The 20956-nt window shown below is 40.3% G+C and overlaps 1 protein-coding gene and 2 pseudogenes across 3 annotated transcripts in view; 2 read left to right on the top strand and 1 right to left on the bottom strand.

Annotated features, from left to right (window-relative positions):
* TMEM225 (transmembrane protein 225) overlaps nt 1–20956 on the top strand; it is a 193825-nt gene that overhangs the window by 87356 nt on the left and 85513 nt on the right. The window lies entirely within an intron of this gene.
* LOC309604861 (olfactory receptor 8B8-like) overlaps nt 1–20956 on the top strand; it is a 153634-nt pseudogene that overhangs the window by 94633 nt on the left and 38045 nt on the right. The window lies entirely within an intron of this gene.
* Nucleotides 3069–9329, bottom strand: LOC309604855 (olfactory receptor 8C8-like; annotated as a pseudogene). The gene has a single exon. The product of its transcript is annotated as an olfactory receptor 8C8-like (transcript).

The following is a 20956-nucleotide window of genomic DNA, read 5'->3' as shown; positions in this document are numbered from 1 at the left end:
ATGACACTGAATGGAAGATTATCCTCCAAGATACATGCCCACACATTTGTTTTTTTCATATCTTCTGAAAGAGTGAACTTATATTTTCAACTCTGGTTAGTTGTTTATTTACATAATATCCAATATGACATTTGGGAGTGGAGCACTTGCTGTTTTTTCCTTGCATGTGATTAAATTGATGCCAAAACAATTCAGGTCATCTTCCTGTAACCTGTTTCAATTTGTTTTCATATTTTTAAGATGCTTTTTATTTCTGGCAGCAGCATTGAATACTGGTAGAACCGAATAGTAAGCCAGCTGGCAAAGTAGAAATATAAGCTCCAGAGGCTTAGCCCCAGTATCATGAATAAAAGTACAGAAGGATGGATTTGGACTGAGAGGTAATTTAAACTTACATGAACCAAAGAAACAGGTTCTATTAGGGCAACTGGACAATATTCATCAAACTTACATATATACATATCCTTAGGCTTAATAAATGCACTCTTAAAAACTTATACACATGCCTAACGATTTATGTACTGGTTTACTAATTTTAACCTTTTTTCATAATAACAAAAAACTGGGATTAACCTAGTTATCCATCAAAAAGAGACTGATCAAATACTTTTTTGGACATTTGTACAAAAATTTTATGTAGGTGCACTAAAAACTAAGACTATCTTTATATATATAACACATATATCATATATGACTATCTTTATATATATATATATGATATGATCTCCAAAATGTATTGTTAAGTGGAAAAAACCCTCCTAAACCACTGTTCCAGTCTGGACTAGTTGCTTTTAGGCTAGCTGCACAGCTGTCATCCTGGGACTTCACTAGTCTTCTGAATTTACTCTTTCCTGGATCCTAAGTCTTACTCGTTCTCTAGCTGTGTCTCAAGAAATGGTATATATAAGATAAAAAGCAGGTTAAACCAGTGTGCACACAGAATGCTACCATTTCTGTAAAATCAGTGGGCTAATATATATGAACTTTATTATATGTGAATAAAATGTCACTGACAGCACTGACGGTAACTGATAGGACTGGCCGCCTCCTGGGAGAACAACCGGGTAACTGAGGGGACGGGGAGTGTAAGGGAGACTTTTCATTGTATACCCTTTCTGTAGCTTTTGAATTTTGAACCATGTGAATGCATTATGGACTCAAAAACTAAATAATTAAAAAGGACCCCAATACTAAGAAGCCGTATTTCCCTTATATAATGAGTTATTAATTCTATATATACATATAGGAAAGGAGAAAAATCTAGACAGAGATGGTGGTCGTGGTAAAAGAACGCAGTAAAAGTAAACTTTCCAGAGGAAATACCATCCTAAGAAGAAATATCCGTAAGAAGTCTAAAAGGCATGAGAGAGTATGGTATCAGGAACAGTGCTTTCATAGAAGGAAATCTTTACTGACACAGGAAAATGCTCATGACAGAAAGGGATCAAAAAACAGAGCAGGAGCAAAGGACATAATCCATATAATGAAAAGGCATCCTATAGAATGGGAAAAAATATTTGCAAACCATATATCTGATAAGGGCTTAAATATACAAGGGACTCATACAACTCCATAGCAAAAAAATAAAACAAGCAAACAAAAAAACCTGATTAAAAAATGGACAAAAGAACTGAATAGATATTTTTCCAAAGAAGACATACAAATGGTCAACAGGTATACGAAAAAGTGCTCAACATCACTAATTATCAGGGAAACGAAAATCAAAACCACAATGAGATATCACCTCATACCTGTTAAGATGGCTTTTACCAAAAACACAAGCAATAGCAAGTGTTAGTGAGGATGCAGAGAAAAGGGAATCCTTGTATACTGCTACTGGGAATGTAAATTGGTTCAGCCACTGTGGAAAACAGTATGGCGGCTCCTCAAAAAATTAAAAGTAGAACTGCCATATGATCCAGCAATTCCACTTCTGGGTATATATCCAAAGGAAATGAAATCAAGATTTTGAAGAAATATCTGTAATTCTATATTCATTGCAACATTATTTACAACAGCCAAGATATGGAAACAACCAAAATGTCCATCAATGGATGAATGGATAAAGAATATGTGATACAAACACACACACGCACACACACGTTGGAATATTATTCATCCATGAAAGAAGGAAATCCTGCCATTTGCAACAACATGGATGGACCCTGAGAACACGGTGCTAAGTGAAATAAGCCAGACACAGAAAGATAAATACTGCATGATCTCACTTATATGTGGAATCTAAAAAAAGTCAAACTCATAGAAGCAGAGAGTAGAATGGTGGTGGCCAGGGGCTAAGGAGTGCAGGGAATGGCAAGATGTTGGTCAAAGGGTAAAAGCTTTCAATTATGATAGGAATAAGTTCTGGGGATTTATACTTTAAATTTACTAAGGGAGTAGATCTTAAGTGTATTCACCACACACAAAAAGTGGTAACTATGTGAGCTGATGGATGGGTTAACCAGCTTCATTGTGGTAATCATTTCGCAATGTGTGTGTGTGTGTGTGTGTGTGTATATATATATATATATATATAAAATCATGTTTTATACCTTAAATACATACAATTTTTATTTGTCAGTTTTATCTCAGTAAAACTGGGAAAAAGAATGCATAAATTTATGTGTAATATCACTCTAATTTCCCCCTAAATATATCTGCATATGTAAAGAGAAAAGACTTGAAGGTAACATACCAATCATGATGGGTAGTTTTCTCAGTGTGGTATCTGATACCTAGCATTCTAGTAGCCTAAAATTTAGGGCAAGGCAACTGTCAATCCTACTGAGGAAACTGAAATGCAATCCATTTTAACCACGGTTCAAGGCAAGCATGAGGACTGTGCACAAGAGCACGGATATGTCTGTTATATTTCTGCTGCCTCCGTTAGAAACAAAATTTTACCTACCATGATGCATTTTGGGGTTCTAAAAATGCCACAGCCGCTTTGCAGGCACACCTAATTTATTTACTTGGTTTTATTATCTTCTACTAACACATGCATAGGTTACATTTTGGAGACAGGTTTTAAATTTCATGTATATAACAAGTAGTACAACACATCCCTATTTTATCTTAGTTTCTGAAGGTAAAATTGCATGCTTTTCCTAATTTATTTTGTAACCAAACCAAACAGTTCTTCTTTTTTCCAAAAGGGATCCAAATTCTTCAGGAGGAACATGTTATTTTGCAAACAGGAGTGCTGGTTACCTGAAACAGTCAATTTGAAAGATACCTATGTTATAATAGACCCAGGAAAACCCAAAAGCTGAGGGATTCCATCACCACTAGACCTGCCTTATCGGAAATGCAGAAGGTTGTACTTCAAACTGAAAAAAGAACGGCATTTCCTTCTATTGCATCAAACCAGACTCCTTACCGTTTTGAAGATTTATGGCCACGAATTCTAAGAAAACTCATTTTCTGAAAAAAAGGAAGTTTTTACTAACAAAAACTTTTAGTTTGCTTTAGAGAAAAAATCTGTATCAAACAAGTTCAAACTATTAATTTCATGAATATTTATTTTACCAGATTCTAGTCTAACCATGTAGGAGAAAGGAGTAAACACTAGGTGGTCAAATTCTATTTGATTAGGCAGAGATGTAAACAAAATTATGACAGTCTGATACATGTATATATACATATATATCATACCCCTGATGCTATTACAACAAGTCAGACTAAATTGATTTAAAGTAACTAGGTTCATTTCTCTCAGTTCCTAATTGGTATTAACACATTCCATACTTATAAGCTAATACTTGTGATCCCTGTTAACTAAGCATAAATATCTCATAGATACTATTGAAGCTTTGCTGAGTTTGGAAATGCAGTACTATAGAAACCATGACTAAAAGAGCACTGAAATTCTAGAAGATGTATAACTTACACAGAAGGAGCTCCTCAAATGGTTAAACAACCGAAAGGGCTACATTAACATTGTTTTTAGGGAAAACAAAGAGGGGTGGCCACATCAGACCACATTCATGCTGATGTATGAAAAGTACACGGAAAGAGGCAAAGTGGGAGGTGGTGTGAAAGGGAGTAGGAATCAAGCTGAGTCTCTGGAGCCCACTGTTAAGAATAAAGCTCATTCACTGAGTAAGCATGGAACTGAGAACAATCATGAGACTCAATATTTGCATGTTTAAATGGCATGATTAGACAGAAAAAAGGATCTAAGGCAAAAACCTTGTTCTGAAGAAAATTATGGGAAAACACATTCACACATACACACACACACACACACACACACACCCAACAACCCAGCAATATTGGTTCTGCTTAGTTCGCAACTCTCTTTAGGGTTTTCTTCAGAGCAAGTCTGACATCCTTGTTCCTTAGACTATAGATGAGGGGGTTTAACATGGGGACTATTTTGGTATGAAATACTGAGAAGAACTTCCCCTGGCCCACAGAACCATCAGAAAAGGTCTTGAGATGTGTGAACAACCCAGAACCATAGAAGAGGGCAAACAGTTATTATGTGGGAGTCACAAGTACTGAGGGCTTTGGACCAACCCTGAGCTGATGAGATGTGGAGGATATTGGAGAGGATCAAAGCATAAGAAACAAAAATAATGAACTACATATTATTACAACTGTGCTCACAATAATGGAATCCACTGGCTCACTGGCATCAGTGCTGCTGCAGGACAGCTGGAGGAGGGGGAAGATGTCACACATGTAATGGTTGATGATGCTGGAATCACAAAAGGATAATCTGACCATGTGCCCTGTGTGGGCCATGGCACCGGCAAACGCCATTACATATGAACCAAACATCAGCAAAGAAGAGACCTGAGGGGACATGGTGACTGTGTACAAAAGGGGCTTACAGATGGACACATAGCGATCATAGGCCATGGCTGTCAACACATAGCATTCAGAATGGACAAAGAAACAGAAAAGAAAAACCCAGCAGAGTCATGCATCCTGCAAAGGAGATGATGTTCTCTGACACAAAGCTCATCAGCAGTTTAGGCGTAATGACCAAGGAGTGGCAGAGATCTATGAAGGATAGGTTGAAGACCAAAAAATACATGGGAGTGTGAAGATGAAAGTTCAGGCATATCTGATTAATTAAGCTCTAATTCCCTACCACAGTGACCATATAGTTCAATAAGAAGAGGAAGAAGAGGGGTATCTGGAGTTGACTTTGGTCTGTAAGTCCTATCAGGATGAACTGAGTCATTTTCCACAGACATTATTGGCAGGGGTGTGATCTGTGAGGAAATGAGAAAACAATGTCACATCAAGAAGAGACTGAAATCCTTTCTTTCTAGACCGAGGACTTGTTCCATGGGGGCTCAAGTGTGACTGTTGGGACAGCACTCTAGAAGAGCCAGAGTGACGACTCCGTATCTTTCAACTTTCTTCTCTCATCTGTCCTTTCCTTCCATGTTTTCAAATCTCAGCTGCAACTCCTCACCTCCCTTGCGCTGACATGATCCAGGATAAAGTCTTTCAGCAGGGGTCCAAAGTGATGTTCACATTTGAGAGATAAGGAAACAATATCTTGAAGAGATGAGTAGCTGGCCAAGGCCATAGAGCAAGAGAGGAAAGGAGTCCAGAGTGGTACCTGGGACTCCTTCCTATGGAAATTCCTGAAGCTTGGGACAGTGAGGTCACTGTGATCCCCACTGTGCCCACTGTTCAACCTATTCTCTTTCTCCTACCTTTCAGAAACTCAGCACCAGGCTTAGCAAAAGTACTGAGAGTGTCCCCTACGATCCTGCATTCCTCCCACCCATTCCCTTTATCCAATCTTACCTCAAAATCACAATGGATTGTTTAAGAAGGGCAGGTGGCCTCCCACATCTCTCCACTGCTGTAGCGGTGGGAATGAAAACATCAGAACAGAGAAGACTCGCCGCCCAACTTCCTTCAACCTGGAGACTTCACTACTACCAGGCCTTATGTGCTCTTTTCCCTTCACTGGCCCGAAGGAGACAGAGGTTTTGACAAAGGAGGAGGCAACATCCCTTCTGTCTGTAGATTCGCATATGTCTTCAGGGCAAGGCAAATGCATCAGCTTTATGTCTCCAAACCATCAGCGGGCTAATAGTGTGAATGCATCGTATTCTCTGTGGATCTCAGCAACTTGTTTGGAAGCTTGGAAAATGAGGCTCATTTAGGATCAAAGTTTGATCAGGCTCCTTAGGGAAGAAATTACTGAGGCTGTGTTTACATCTTTTGTTAGTAAGTTGATACTGGTACATTTGGGACTCAGTGTTCTTCTCCAACTATCAGTTCACATTAAGAATTTATTGATGTGTAATAAATTATCATAAACTTAGTGGCTTAAAAGAACACCCACTTACTAGTCATAGTTCTGTAAATTAGAAGTCTGGTGTGGAATGACATGGCTGGATTCTCTGCCCAGGCCGAAATCAGGGTGTGGGCAGGGCTGCATTCCCTTCTGGAGGCTCTGGGGGAAGAATCTGTTTCCAAACTCATTCAGGTTGTTGGAAGAACTCAGTTCCTGTAGTTGTAGAACTGAGAGCTCCATTCCCTTGCTGGCTGTCAGCTGGGGGTCACTCTCAGCTTCTAGAGGTTGCCTGCATTCCTCATCATGTGGCCCTCTTGTCTTCAACCTGGCAGTAAATGGAGAATCCTTGCTGTGCTTTGAATCTCTCCGACTTCCCCTTCTGCCACTAGCTTGAGAAAAACTCTCTGGTTTTAATATGCTCATGTGATTACATTAGGCCTGCCCTGATAACGTCCCTAATTTAAGGTCAACTGTACCATAAAACATGCATAATCCCTAAAGTGATATATCATTATATATATGGTTCCTTCCACATTCAAATAAGAGGGGATTATACAAGAGGAAAAGACATCGGGGGGCGGGTCACGTTTCAGAATTTTGCCTGCCACATCTATCTTCTCTGGAAATCTATTCTTCACACACTTTATATGGAATTACTTGTGAAAATGCTGTATTCCCTTGTTTAGCTTCTCTCAGCTTCTCTCTCAACACAGGTGCAAATCCCTCAGAAAGAGCCTTCTGGGGTCTGCTCCCCAAATTTGGTGTCCACAGCCTTTTATCCCATGTGTCTACTTCTTGAATTTTACTCTCTAGTAGTACTTCTCATGCATTTCGATGATTTCTTGGCTTCATATCATTTCATCTGCCTGAAATGCCTTCTCCCTTATTCTCACTTGGATACCTCTTACTCATTCTCCGAGACTTGTTCTGTCATCATTTCTGATAGAACATCTATTCTGACCTCTTCTCCTGTCTCTACTCCCGGAACCTAAAGTGCCTTCTCTGTGTGCTGCTGAAGCATCTTCTGCATTTATCTTCTCCCATTCATATACAATGAGTTTACATGGGTTACCTTCATTTAAACTGTAAACTCCTAGAGGGCAAGAAGTCAATCTTATTTATTTTTATTGATGCTATTAACAGGTCTTTCTTTCTATTTTTTCTTTTTTTGTTTTGGTCTTTATATTTCTAAATAACATGCAGTTGTTTCCTGATTTTTCACTATTATGTCTTGTCAATTGACTTTAAGTCTGGGAAACTAAATCTAGCCAATTTTCACCTTCTACCGCCACAAATATACTTCCTAATGTCTTCATCTTCCCAGTACAGTTAATTTTTAAAGTTCCATTAATATTCACTGTTTACATGATTATGAGGATGTAAATGCTTTGCACATCTAAGGAGTAAAATACGCTGATTACTTTTCCTTCACAACCCTGTTTTCTCTAGAGTAAATAATGGTCTTGGTGGATTTAAGCTGCAAGGTACTCTGAATACAAAAAGGAATAAAATGCAGATCCCGCCCCTTGGTTCTCTCATTCTAATTAGAGAAGCAACAAAAGAAAGTGAGAACTGCACAATTTATAGATATCTGGCTCTAGCTACAATACTAAACTCTTTCATTAACTTATCCTTTATAATCTTCAGAACTATCTGAGAAAAGTATTTCTGTTTTACATATGAAGAAACCAAAGCTGACGTTAAAAAAAAATTTGCCAAAGTCATAACAACTAATGGCAGAGCCAGGATTTAAACATAGATCTTTCTTACTATAAAATTAATTTCTCTTACAATGCTATACAGAAAAAATGGAGTAATTACTATCATAGAAATTTGTACAAGGTACAGTAGTGACATGTATTAATTAAAAACCTTTTCATTATAATAAATAATTACTTGTCATGTAAGTGAAATGATACTGAGACAAACAAAAAAGTTCACTTAACTGGCAAGTCCAGGGATGCATTTTGCTTCAGGTTTGAATGGATCCAAGGAATCCAGAGGGTTGTGTCTCTTTCTTTCAATTACTTGAATATGCTTGGTTCTACCTGGCTTTTTTCTCAGACAGACTTTCTCCTCGTGTAGAACAGAAGACTCTACTCTGTTCCTCATGAATATGTATCTCCACCTTTATTACTCTGACTCATGCAATGAAAAGATCACTCCTTTGTTTGATCTTATTTTAGCTGAAATTTCAAAATGGACCTTACTAAGAGTTGGGGTATAACTCAAGGGGAAAATGGCTTACCATGAGACCATATAGGACTAGCTTGTTCTGTGGGGCTCCACCGCCGTTTTCCATATACTCAGATCACATGAAATTGAGTAGCTCTTATCTAGGTACCTACTTTTGTAACTTCCAGTGTCAACATGTGGCAGGCATCAACATTATCACCCTTCACCCAAGACTACCCAACAGGTATTTTGAGCTGTTATAGTCCAAAATGAGGAGAAGAAATAAAGAGAAAGGAAAAGACTCAATATATACTGCTCAATGCCTATACTTTTAATTTCAGTATTCTGTTAAAAGAGATGCATCTTTCAAACATGACTGATGCCAAGAAAATGATCTCACCCTCAATTGCTTAACTCTGGGTGAGATTTCAAGAGAATATCATTCTCAGGAAGGGACTGGAAAGAGACCAACCCAGTGAAGAATCTCACTCCTTGCTTGATTTTGCCTATTTTTCTTCTTTTCCTTGTTCTAGTCTTTAAGATTTTATTTTTAAAACCGTTACAACACAAATTTTATTCTGTATTTGACCTCTCTGTTATTAGTGTCTTTATTTCTTTACTCCACACATAGTACTTTTATAATTATAATTTTTTTTCCTCTCTCTAGGTACCAAGAGGTGACACTTCAAATTGCATATCCTTTCCCTTCCCTTCCTGTACATCTTCACTCTCATCTCTCGAGACAGATTCTTCTTTTTCACATTTAGTGTGAACTTAACTCTTTCTGACTGTGGTTTTGGATCAAATTAGATACATCACAATCACAACTCTTCTCTCTTACCTAAGTTTTTTCCACCTGCTCTTGCTCATTGCAAAAGCTTGAGGTCTCTAGAGCAGGAGTGAGAGAGATTGCTTCCTGGGATTTGGAGTTTTTCTTTCTTAATTTATAGTTATTTTGAAGTTCGGGCATTTTTTGTCTTTGGATTATGCTGTGGATATTGTTTTTATGGATTTTTATTTGTTCATCTTATTCTTCTGTATTGCTTTTACCAGAAATATTGGGAGGTGCAGATCTAGGCAGCTGTCATTTTTTCTGGCTTCCTGAAAGTCTTCTCAAAAATAACACCTGGGGCATATATCCAGAGAAAACCATAATTCGAAAAAATACATGCACCCCAATGTTCACTGCAACACTATTTACAATAGCCAAGACATGGAAGCAACCTAAATGTCCACTGACAGAGGAATGGATAAAGAAGATGTGGTACATATATACAATGGAATATTACTCAGCCATGCATGAACATGCCATCTGCAGCAACATGGATGAACCTAAAGATTATCATACTAAGTGAAGTAAGTCAGACAGAGAAAGACAAATATCATATGATATCACTCATATGTGGAATCTAATTTTTAAAATGTTATAAATGAACTTATTTACAAAACAGAAACAAACTCACAGATTTGGAAAACAAACTTATGATTACCAAAGGGGAAACGTGGGGGGGGGTGGCAATAAATTAGGAGTTTGGGATTAATATACACACAACTACTATATATAAAATAGAGGGCTTCCCTGGTGGCACAGTGGTTAAGAATCCACCTGCCAATGCAGGGGACACGGGTTCGAGCCCTGGTCTGGGAAGATCCCACATGCCACAGACCAACTAAGCCCGTGCGCCACAACTACTGAGCCTGTGCTCTAGAGCCCGCGAGCCACAACTACTGAGCCCACGTGCCACAACTACTGAAGCCCGCGCGCCTAGAGCCCATGCTCCGCAACAAGAGAAGCCAACACAATGAGAAGCCCGCACACCGCAACAAAGAGTAGCCCCCACTCACCGCAACTAGAGAAAGCCCGTGCATACCAATGAAGACCCAACACAGCCAAAAATAAAATGAATAAATAAATTTTTTTAAAAAGTACGAAAATCAATGTAATTCACTAGTCTATTTAAAAAAATAAATAAATAAAAATAGATAACCCAACAAGGACCTATTGTATAGAACAGGGAACTCTAGTCAATATAATAACCTATATGGGAAAAGAATCTGAAAAAGAATAAATATATGTATATGTGTAACTGAATCACTTGGCTGTTAATCAACTATACTCCAATAAAAGTTAAAATGTCTGTATATTTCAAACAGTTGTTTTGACTTCAATATGGTTCACTTATCAGTGAACTCAGAAACATTTTTTTTAGTTCTAGTTTGTTAAAAACACCATTGTTCATCATTTAGATTTTTTTTTTAATTTATTTTTAAATTTATTTTTGGCTGTGCTGGGTCTTCATTGCTGCACACAGGCTTTCTCTAGTTGTGGCGAGCGGGGGTTACTCTTCGTTGCGGTGCACATGCTTCTCATTGCGGTGGCTTCTCTTGTTGTGTAGCACGGGCTCTAGGTGCACAGGCTTCAGTAGCTGTGGCACATGGGCTCAGTAGTTGTGGCTCGCGGGCTCTAGAGCGCAGTCTCAGTAGTTGTGGCACATGGGCTTAGTTGGTCTGTGGCATGTGGGATCTTCCCAGACCAGGGCTCAAACCCATGTCCCCTGCATTGGCAGGTGGATGCTTAACCACTGTGCCACCAAGGAAGTCCTGTCATTTAGATTTGTGTTATTTCAGAGAAAGTAAATATTCAAAAGATTACTAGGACTATTACTGGAAATATGGTGGACTAGTTTATTCAAGCCAACCATCTTGTTGGAAATAACTATGCTGTCATATAAAATATAGATTTTTTTTCTTATAAGATTGAAAAGCTGGAAGAGTGTAAAGAATTACTAGGTCAAAATAGATTACATGAAGTATCCTTTATCTATTAAATAAATTGAATAAGTAGGTCATCCTTCACACACACATGTGCTCACATCTTCACCCTAATGGCTTCACTGGTTAATTCTATCAAACATATAAGGAAGAAATAATATCAATTTTATGCAAATTCTTTCAGAAAACAGATAAAGAAAAAACATTTTCCAAACACATTTTATGAGGCCAAAGAATTAAAAGAAAAAATGTCCCCTGTAAACGTAAGTGCAAAAATTATTTATAAAATATTACTAATCTAATATAGTGTTCTATAAAAAGGATAATGCTTTATGATTAAGTGCAGTTCATCACAGGAAATCAAGATTGGTTACACCTCTGAAAATCATTCAATATAATTTACAACATTAACAGAATAAAGGAGCAAATAGTATGATCAGATAAGTAGACACTGAAAGAGCATATGGTAAAATTAAACATCCATTTATCATAAAAATCTCAGAAAAATAGGAATAAAAGAGATTTTCTCAATGTAGCAAAGGGCATTTATAAAAATTCTATTGATACATCTAACATTGTAATTAATGGTAAAGACTGAATGCTTTCCCTGTAAGATTGGGAATAACCTAAGATTGTCCTCTTTTCTCTGTATGTGGTAAAGAGCCTAGCTATTGAAATAAGAAACAAAAATGAAATAAGATGCCAGCAAACTGAAAACAAAGATAAATTAGCATTATTCATAGAAAATATGATCATTAATATAGAAAAACCACAAAACAAAAATACTAGAACTAATAAACAGATATAGCAAGGTCTCACGATATAAGGTCATTAAACATAAACCAACTGCATTTCTAAATGCTAGCAACAAAAATTTGGAAAACGAAATTAATAAAAATTCCATTTAAATAGCATCAAACTAAAATCATTAGAAATAAATTTAATGACTGATGTGCAAACTTCTAAACTGAAAACTTCAAAACCTTGCTCTGAGAAATAAAAGAGGATATAAATAATGAGAGATACACCATGTTTGTAGATTCAATATAATTTACAACATTAACAGAAAAAAGGAGAAATTAGTACTGGAAGATTTGATGTTGTTAGCATGTCCATTTCCCCAAAACAGTGACACCGAATAGCCAAAGCAATCTTGAGAATGAAAAACGGAGCTGGAGGAATCAGGCTCCCTGACTTCAGACTATACTACAAAGCTACAGTAATCAAGACAGTATGGAACTGGCACAAAAACAGAAATACAGATCAATGGAACAAGATAGAAAGCCCAGAGATAAACCCACGCACATATGGTCACCTTATCTTTGATAAAGGAGGCAAGCATATACAGTGGAGAAAAGACAGCCTCTTCAATAAGTGGTGCTGGGAAAACTGGACAGGTACATGTAAAAGTATGAAATTAGAACACTCCCTAACACCATACACAAAAATAAACTCAAAATGGATTAAAGAGCTAAATGTAAGGCCAGACACTATCAAACTCTTAGAGGAAAACATAGGCAGAACACTGTATGACATAAATCACAGCAACATCCTTTTTGACCCACCTCCTAGAGAAATGGAAATAAAAACACAAATAAACAAATAAGTCTTAATGAAACTTAAAAGCTTTTGCATAGCAAAGGAAACCATAAGCAAGACGAAAAGACAACCCTCAGAATGGGAGAAAATATTTGCAAATGAAGCAACTGACAAAGGATTAATCTCCAAAATTTACAAGCAGATCATGCAGCTCAATATCAAAAAAACAAACAACCCAATCCAATAATGGGCAGAAGACCTAAATAGACATTTCTCGAAAGAAGATATACAGATTGCCAACAAATACATGAAAGAATGCTCAACATCATTAATCATTAGAGAAATGCAAATCAAAACTACAATGAGGTATCATCTCACACCAGTCAGAATGGCCATCATCAAAAAATCTAGAAACAATAAATGCTGGAGAGGGTGTGGAGAAAAGGGAACCCTCTTGCGCTGTTGGTGGGAATGTAAATTGATACAGCCACTATGGAGAACAGTATGGAGGTTCCTTAAAAAACTAAAAATGGAACTACCATATGACCCAGCAATCCCACTACTGGGCATATACCCTGAGAAAACCATAATTCAAAAAGAGTCATGTACCAAAATGTTCACTGCAGCTCTATTTACAATAGCCAGGACATGGAAGCAACCTAAGTGTCCATCAACAGATGAATGGATAAAGAAGATGTGGCATATATATACAATGGAATCTTACTCAGCCATAAAAAGAAACGAAATTGAGTTATTTGTAGTGAGGTGGATGGACCTAGAGTCTGTCATACAGAGTGAAGTAAGTCAGAAAGAGAAAAACAAATACCATATGCTAACACATATATATGGAATAAAAAAGAAAAAAAAGGGGGGTCATGAAGAACCTAGGGGCAAGACGGGAATAAAGACACAGACCTACTAGAGAATGGACTTGAGGATATGGGGAGGGAGAAGGGTAAGCTGTGACAAAGTGAGAGAGTGGCATGGACATATATATATATACACTACCAAACGTAAAATAGATAGCTAGTGGGAAGCAGCTGCATAGCACAGGGAGATCAGCTTGGTGCTTTGTGACCACCTAGAGGGGTGGGATAGGGAGGGTGGGAGGGAGGGAGATGCAAGAGGGAAGAGATATGGGAACATATGTATATGTATAACTGATTCACTTTGTTATAAAGCAGAAACTAACACACCATTGTAAAGCAATTATACTCCAGTAAAGATGTTAAAAAAAAAGGACATTAGGTAAATACTAAGGAAATCTGTATAAAGTATGGATTTTAGTTATTGATAACATAACAATATTGGTTTATTAATTGTAACAAATGTACTGCAAGGTGTTAATAATAGGAGAAACAGAATGTGGGATATATGGTAATTCTCTGTACTGTGTTCTCAATTTTTCTATAAATCTAAAACTGTTCTAAAAAATAAAATTCATTTTAAAAAATGAAGAAGGAAACCAAGAAACAGGAAGATATAGGATCCAGAGAATAAGGGACCTAACATAGGTATAGTGACCTAACATAGGTAAGAGGTGAAGAGTATCCCCAGAAAGATGGTGAAGGGGGATCTCAAGATGTTAAATCTTCAACAAAGTAAGAGGGCATCCTGTTGTCACTGGAGTGGATCATAAATTTCTTGGAAAGACACCTTAAAGAAGATAACACTTTTAGAATACCAGCTAACATCATATAGCTACAGCTGTACATTCTGAGAGGAGATCTGTACAAATGGGCACGAGGTTAGGGATAAATCACAGAAATCCATAGACTATTAAGCAAACGAAAGCACCTAAAAATATTCACTTCAAGGAAAACAAAAAAGGAAACGAAAGCAAAAATAGCATTTTATGTACTATCTATAAATAGTGTTTAATAATCTAACTGCCAATATTTATCTAACAATTTACAGTTATAACCATATTGCAAGAAAGAGAGGCGTGTGTGTGTGTGTGTGTGTGTGTGTGGTGACAGGGAGGTAAGATTCCATAGGAACTCACACTGGAAACTATTAGAGTAATCTAAACATGAGATGAGGAGAAGCTTATCAAATCAGTATAATTGAGAGGGAAGGCCAGACCAGGATTTCAAGGAGATAAGTTCTCTGGGACTTGGAGACTGGATGAAGAAGTTGAGTGAGACGAAGATGTTTACAATTTGTTTGTTGCCTAGGTGGTAGTGAAAAAAGCTTAGAAACTGATGACCAGAGGAGGAGCAGTGCTGAGAATCACCAAGTAAATGTTGACTGCAGTTTGGGGCACTTTAACTTGAGGCACATAAACAGACATAAAACAAAACTGTCCAGGAGGCAGGCAGGGAACAGGTTCAGGCTGTACATTCAGGTGAATATGAATGAGGAGAAGAAGAACAAAAACTTATCAGACTCTATGTTCCAAGCAGTGTTCTAACATTTTACATGTAGTAAGTCATTTAAGCCAAAAGACAATTATTCTCATCTCACAGATGAGGATATCAACAGTGAAAGAGGTCACATAAATTGTCTAAAATTTCACAATTAGAAAGTGGAGAATCCACCTGGGTTTAAATTTCAGAAAGTCTGACTTGACGGCCCGTTCCCTTAAACGCTTTGCCGCAAGTCAAAACCTTAGACTAGCAGAATCATTGACCTGCTCTGCTCTCCTGACACTGAGAGAATAACACATCCACAACTACACTACATGATGTGGGTGTTGCCAACTGCTCAGAACTGGGTGAGCATCCTTTGTCAGTGGTAGCACAGCTGCCAGTCTTTTTGGCCTGCCCCACCCTTGCAGAACCTCTGTCTACCAAGCTGTCTATAAGATGCCTTATAGATGCGGATACCTGCCACATCTGCCTGTTCTCCAACCCTGGTTTTAGAACTTCAAACCAATTGTCTGAATTCCCAATCTTCTTTATATTAACTCTTTTCTATTTAAAAGAGCTAGAGTCATTTTTTTTCTAGTTTTATTGAGGTATAATTGACATACAGCACTGAATTAGAGTCACTTTCTATTGTTTGTGCACATAAACCCTGATACAATATTTCTCCCCCACATGTATCAGCCAAAGTGTGATCTAACTGGCAAAACACGTATCTGTCAAATGGGTTAAATTCTAAGTTAGAAATATGAATGAACTTTGCAGTACAAGATTTCAGGGTGTTTTAATTCTCAGTTAATCATTGAAATTTGTGTAATCTTTGTACCTCACTTCTCAAAAGAGAATATTCTAGCTTCCTCTTTGGCAAACAATGTCACTATTGGTTTTCCCAATAAGTCCTGTTTCATGTAACATATAAACTCATTTGCTACAACTTTGGATTTTTCCACCAAAAATTATTAGAAGTAAGTTACAAACACAGTTTATATTTCCTGAAAAATATGGGTAAGTCAAATCAAAAGGACCTTCTTCAGTGGAACTTATGGTTGAGTGAGGTCAGCAAATCTTCTCCACAAGAACATCCATAAACTTGGCCAAAACTGACAAACACAATGATTTCAACACTCTGGAAATCAACCAACGCACACAACAATCTGAGAAATGTTGAGGCTTCAGAAAGTGCTGAAGTTCATGTAAGAACAATGGGAGTCTGTGATATTTTACACAGGACTCCTCCCAAGGCCAAATTCTGACTGGCTCTTCGAACTTCGTATAAACTCTGTACTCTAGTTGCTGAATTTCTTTCTCACACGGCTATGTGTTTCCAACTCTGAAACCCTAATCCATGTATACTGGGGTTGACGGAATAATAATAAATTGTAGATAAAAGAAATTTTGTTATACTCAAATGCCTCTTCCCGGCTGATTTGCTTACGAAGAATAATATTGATCTGGGGAGCGAGCGCCGCAACAGCGAGAGCGGCCGGCTCCACCCGCGCGACTCCTCCCACAGCCGCCGCCGCAGCTTTACAGCCGCCGCTCGACGTGACGCGCGGGCCAAGGTTAGCGCCACCGCAGCCTCCCGGAGCCCAGGGGCAGCCCGGAGGCCCTGTGCCCTGTGCCCGAGCACAGGCGCAGCCTCACTCTTACCTTCTCCGGAGAGTCTCTGAAGACGCGGCGGGCGCAGCAGGCGGCTAGCGGCCCCTGCGAGGTCCTGCGCGAGGGCTCCCTGGTCTCCGGCATCTGCTGGGCCCCGAAGTAAGCGGCCGCTGGAGAACGGGCAGCCTGAGAGCCCCGGGCGGCCGGCTGGGCCTGGGTCACCGCACGGAGGCTGCCACGGGAGACGAGTGGGGCCTGCGGGCACGCGCGGCCTGGGCCACCGCCAAGGCCTCCTACGGCAGCAACCGCGAGATGGACGGCACGGAAGCCACCCTGGGGCAAATCAGCGGCTAGCACCGGAAGCGCCGTGCAGCCCACGCCCCGGCCCACTGCAGCCCCCAGTTGGCCGCCCACCAGCTGCCCGTGGCCTGGCCCCTGACGGTCCCACAAAGACAAAGCTTCGTCCGTCTTCTGCTCTGCAGCCTGGGGACCCCAGGCCCGCCGAGCCGCACACCCGCCTCGGTGGAGCCGGCGGCTGTGGCGCCGTGTGAGGAGCATGCGCACAAAGAGCGCGCCCGCTATCGCCTCGGGTCTTCCGCAAAATGGAGGCGCAAAGCCCTAGAGCGCCGGCGGGCCAGGGCCTGGCCAAGAAGGACACCAGGGGCAGCAAGCTGAGTAAGTGCCCGCCCATAACCCTGGGTATGTTCTAAAACAAGAAGTGCGTCTCCCGGCCACCCGCTCAGGCCGGGATTCCCGTGCCACTGCCGCCCGTCAGGGCACCTGGCCCTCGTGCCCAGGCAGCCTGGAAGCCGCTGATCACGGCGGAGCGCGGCTCCCCTTGGGGCCCACCGGTGGATGCCCTGCCTCTCGCCCGTCGGCCTCTCCGGTCTTGGGGCTCTGGGCCCTCACTGCCCCAGGCCTTGCTCCCCCAACTCCCGTCTCTTCTCACACCTCAGTGTCTGGGCTCTCAGCCTCCCCTTCTTACGCGTCTGCCTCCACCGTGTCTTTGGGCTTCACGCCCCCTTTGGGCCCTCATTCACTTCAGGGTCCCATCGCTTTGTGCCTCAGTCCCCCATTTGTAGGGGTCACCTTTTTGTACTTCAGTTCCGCGTTCTCCTGAGGCCTCCTGTCTTGGGCCTTCCGTGTTCTTGGGGTTCCCCTCTGCTCACGACTTACCGACTCTGCAGCTTCTTCACCCTGCTGCTGCTTTGCTGTCTCTGGCAGCCCCCATCCTCTCTGTCCTCCTCAGACCCTTTCTCTCCCACCTGCATCTCAGGCAGCTGGGGGCCCACTTCCTGTCCTGCTTGTATTCCCGTTTCCTCACTACCTCCTTCCCTGCCTCCAGGCACCTTTCCTGATGGCCCATCCTTTTGCTGTGAGGAAGTGAGCTGGTTGCAGACAGTTTGGGAGGGAGGGGTGGACCCAGCTTCAAAAAATGCCTTTCTTGGCGAGTGCGATAAGACCTTGGCAGGAGGCCAGGGGTAAGGGGCTCCCTGAGGGGCTGCCCTGCCCAGGCCAACTGAAGCAGACCTGGCCCCCTCCTCCAGCAAGGCTCTGGCCAGCATCTGGTGAGGAGTGAGAGCGCTAGGCTTTGCGCACGATAAAACCTGGTCTGGATGGGTGATGCCCCAGCCTCATGAAGAGTCCCTGGCATGCCCCACAGACACGTGCTCACAGGCACCATCCCCAGCTATGCCCGGAAAGGGGCTGAATGTGGAGCGCTTGTTCTTGAACAGATGAAGGCAGAGTATGGTGGCTGCTGAGCCCCAACCCACTGCTCTGGAGGGGTCCTGGCACCCCATGAGGTGGGAGTGGTCTTTGCTCTACAGGTGCCCAGCAGACCCCATCTCTACCCGGTTCTTGGAGCCTTTCCTCTTTGTTACCAACCTGCAAAATCTGTCCTCTTAACTTTCTTGTATTTTTTCACCTCCAGAGAGTAACTTTGATTTGGAATGATACCTTTTGGTACCAAAAGCCAATCCCCCCCACAACATGTAGGTGTTAGCACTGTGAATTTAGTGTTTCTGCTATTTCATTACAAATAGGTTTTTTTGTTGTTGTTGTTGTTTTGTTTTTGTTTTTAAGTCTAAGAACTCCCAAGAGAGAAAGAGTTTAAGAAACAAGGTCACTGAGCAAAGGGAGCAGTTCTGACTCCCAGCATGGAGAAGGGAGGGTGTTGGGGCTTGGGGGACACTGTCACTTTCACTCCCTTTTAGCTCTCTGTCCACCAAAGCCACTGCCCAGGGAGTGGTGACATCAGGGACTTTTCTTCAGGTGGAAAAGGTCACTGGGGAGCTGGATGAACTTGAGCATTTCTTGGCCTTCATATGCTTGCTCCTTAGTTTGTTTTCATGTGGCCTGGTGTGTCACTGTTCTGAGCAGACCATTCCAGGCCTGTTGCTAAGGGAAAACCCTAACAGGCATTCTGCCCATGGAGAGGCCAAAGACTGGGACCCCAGCCAAGACTCAAAGAGCCTCCTGTCTGTATCCTCCCACACCATGCTGCATAAGACGTCTCCTAAAGTGAGATTCTGCACATTTTGTTGTTAACAATAAAACACAATACATACACACACACACAGGCACATAATGATGATGTTGTGAATTTTCACAAAGAGTTAGTAGTGGGACATACCCTGTCTTTGACTGATTATAAGACCAACTCAAATTCTGGCCCAACTGTGCAGGCCTGGGAGAAACCACAAACTTGAGCATGCAGCACCACCCTAGGGAAAGCAAAAAGGAGGCTATCAGTAACTGAACTAGTTTTGCAGGGTTGAAAGAAGGCATACAAGCATAAGAACTCAGTTTATGTTGAAACAAGAAGTGTGGAGCACCATAGAAAAGATCTGAGAAAGCCTCAGAATTACTAGCAGGGCTGACAGAAGGTAATTCTCTCCTGAAGCCTGTCAGAAAGACCAGAGGAGGTGACTGCTTCTCCAGATTTGAAGACAGTAACAAAGTCTTCAAGGAATTTGAAAAATCAGTGTAGCATGACATCACCAAAGGAGCACAATAATTTTCCAGAATCAGAGCCAAAAAAAATGGAGATCTGCAGTTTGCCTGATAAAGAATTCAAAATAACGGTTTTAAGGAAGCTCAGTGAGCTACAAGAAAACAGAGAAAGACAATTCAATGAAATCATGACAAACAAAATGAGAATCTTAATAGAGAGAAGCATAAAAAACAACCAAATAGAAATCCTGGAGCTGAATAATACAATGAATGAAATTTTAAAATGTGATAAGAACAGCAGAAGCAGATTAGATCAAGCAAAAGGACAAGTCTATGAAGTAGAAGACAGGACATTTGAAATTATGCAGTCAGTAGAGAACAAAGAAAAAAAAATGAAAAAGAGTGAAGAAAGCCTATATGAACTGTGGGATACCATTAAGAGAAACATTGTAGACACTATTGTAGTCCCAGAAGGAGAAGGATGGAGAAAGAGGCAGAAAGCGTGTTTAAAGGAATAATGGCTAAGAATTTCCCAAATCTGGGGAGATATTTGGACATCCAACTTCATAAAGTTAATAGGTCACCCCATTATTTCAACTCAAAATGATCTTCTCCAAGACATATTATAATTAAGCTGTCTAAAATCAAAAATTTAAGATCATCCAGAGGAAAAATAATACTCAAATACAAGGGAACCCCCATTAAACTATCAGTAGATTTCTCAGGAGAAAGCTTGCAGCCCAAGAGAGAGTGAGATAATATACTCAAAGTGTTGAAAGAAAAAACTGCCCTGCCAATCAAGAATACTGTACCCAGCAAAGCAGTCTTTAAAAATGAAGGTGAGATAAAGACTTTCCCAAACAAACAAAAGCTGAGAGAATTAATCAGCATTAGACCTGCTCTAAGAGATGCTGAATGGAGTTCTTCAAGCTAAAACAAAAGAACACTAATTAGTAACATGAAATGTAAAAAAGTATACAATACACTGGTAAGTATATAGTCACATTCAGAATATAATACTATAAGACGGTGGTGTGTTAACCAGTCAACTCTAGTAAAGGTTGACAAAACTAAAGAACAAAACTATTAAAAATAACTATAACTACAATAACTTGCTGATGGATGCACAATATTAAAAGAGGTAAATTGTGACATCAAAAACATAAAATGTGGGAAGGGAGTAAAAGCGTAGTGTTTTTGTGTGTTATCAAAGTTAAGTTGTTATCACCTTAAAATAGAGTTATATCTATAAGATATTTTTTGTAAGTCTCATGGTAAT

The sequence above is a fragment of the Balaenoptera borealis genome, assembly GCF_965194805.1.
Source record: "Balaenoptera borealis genome assembly, chromosome: 11".
In the NCBI taxonomy this organism is placed as follows: domain Eukaryota; kingdom Metazoa; phylum Chordata; class Mammalia; order Artiodactyla; family Balaenopteridae; genus Balaenoptera; species Balaenoptera borealis.
This window is presented reverse-complemented; position numbering and strand designations above follow the sequence as displayed.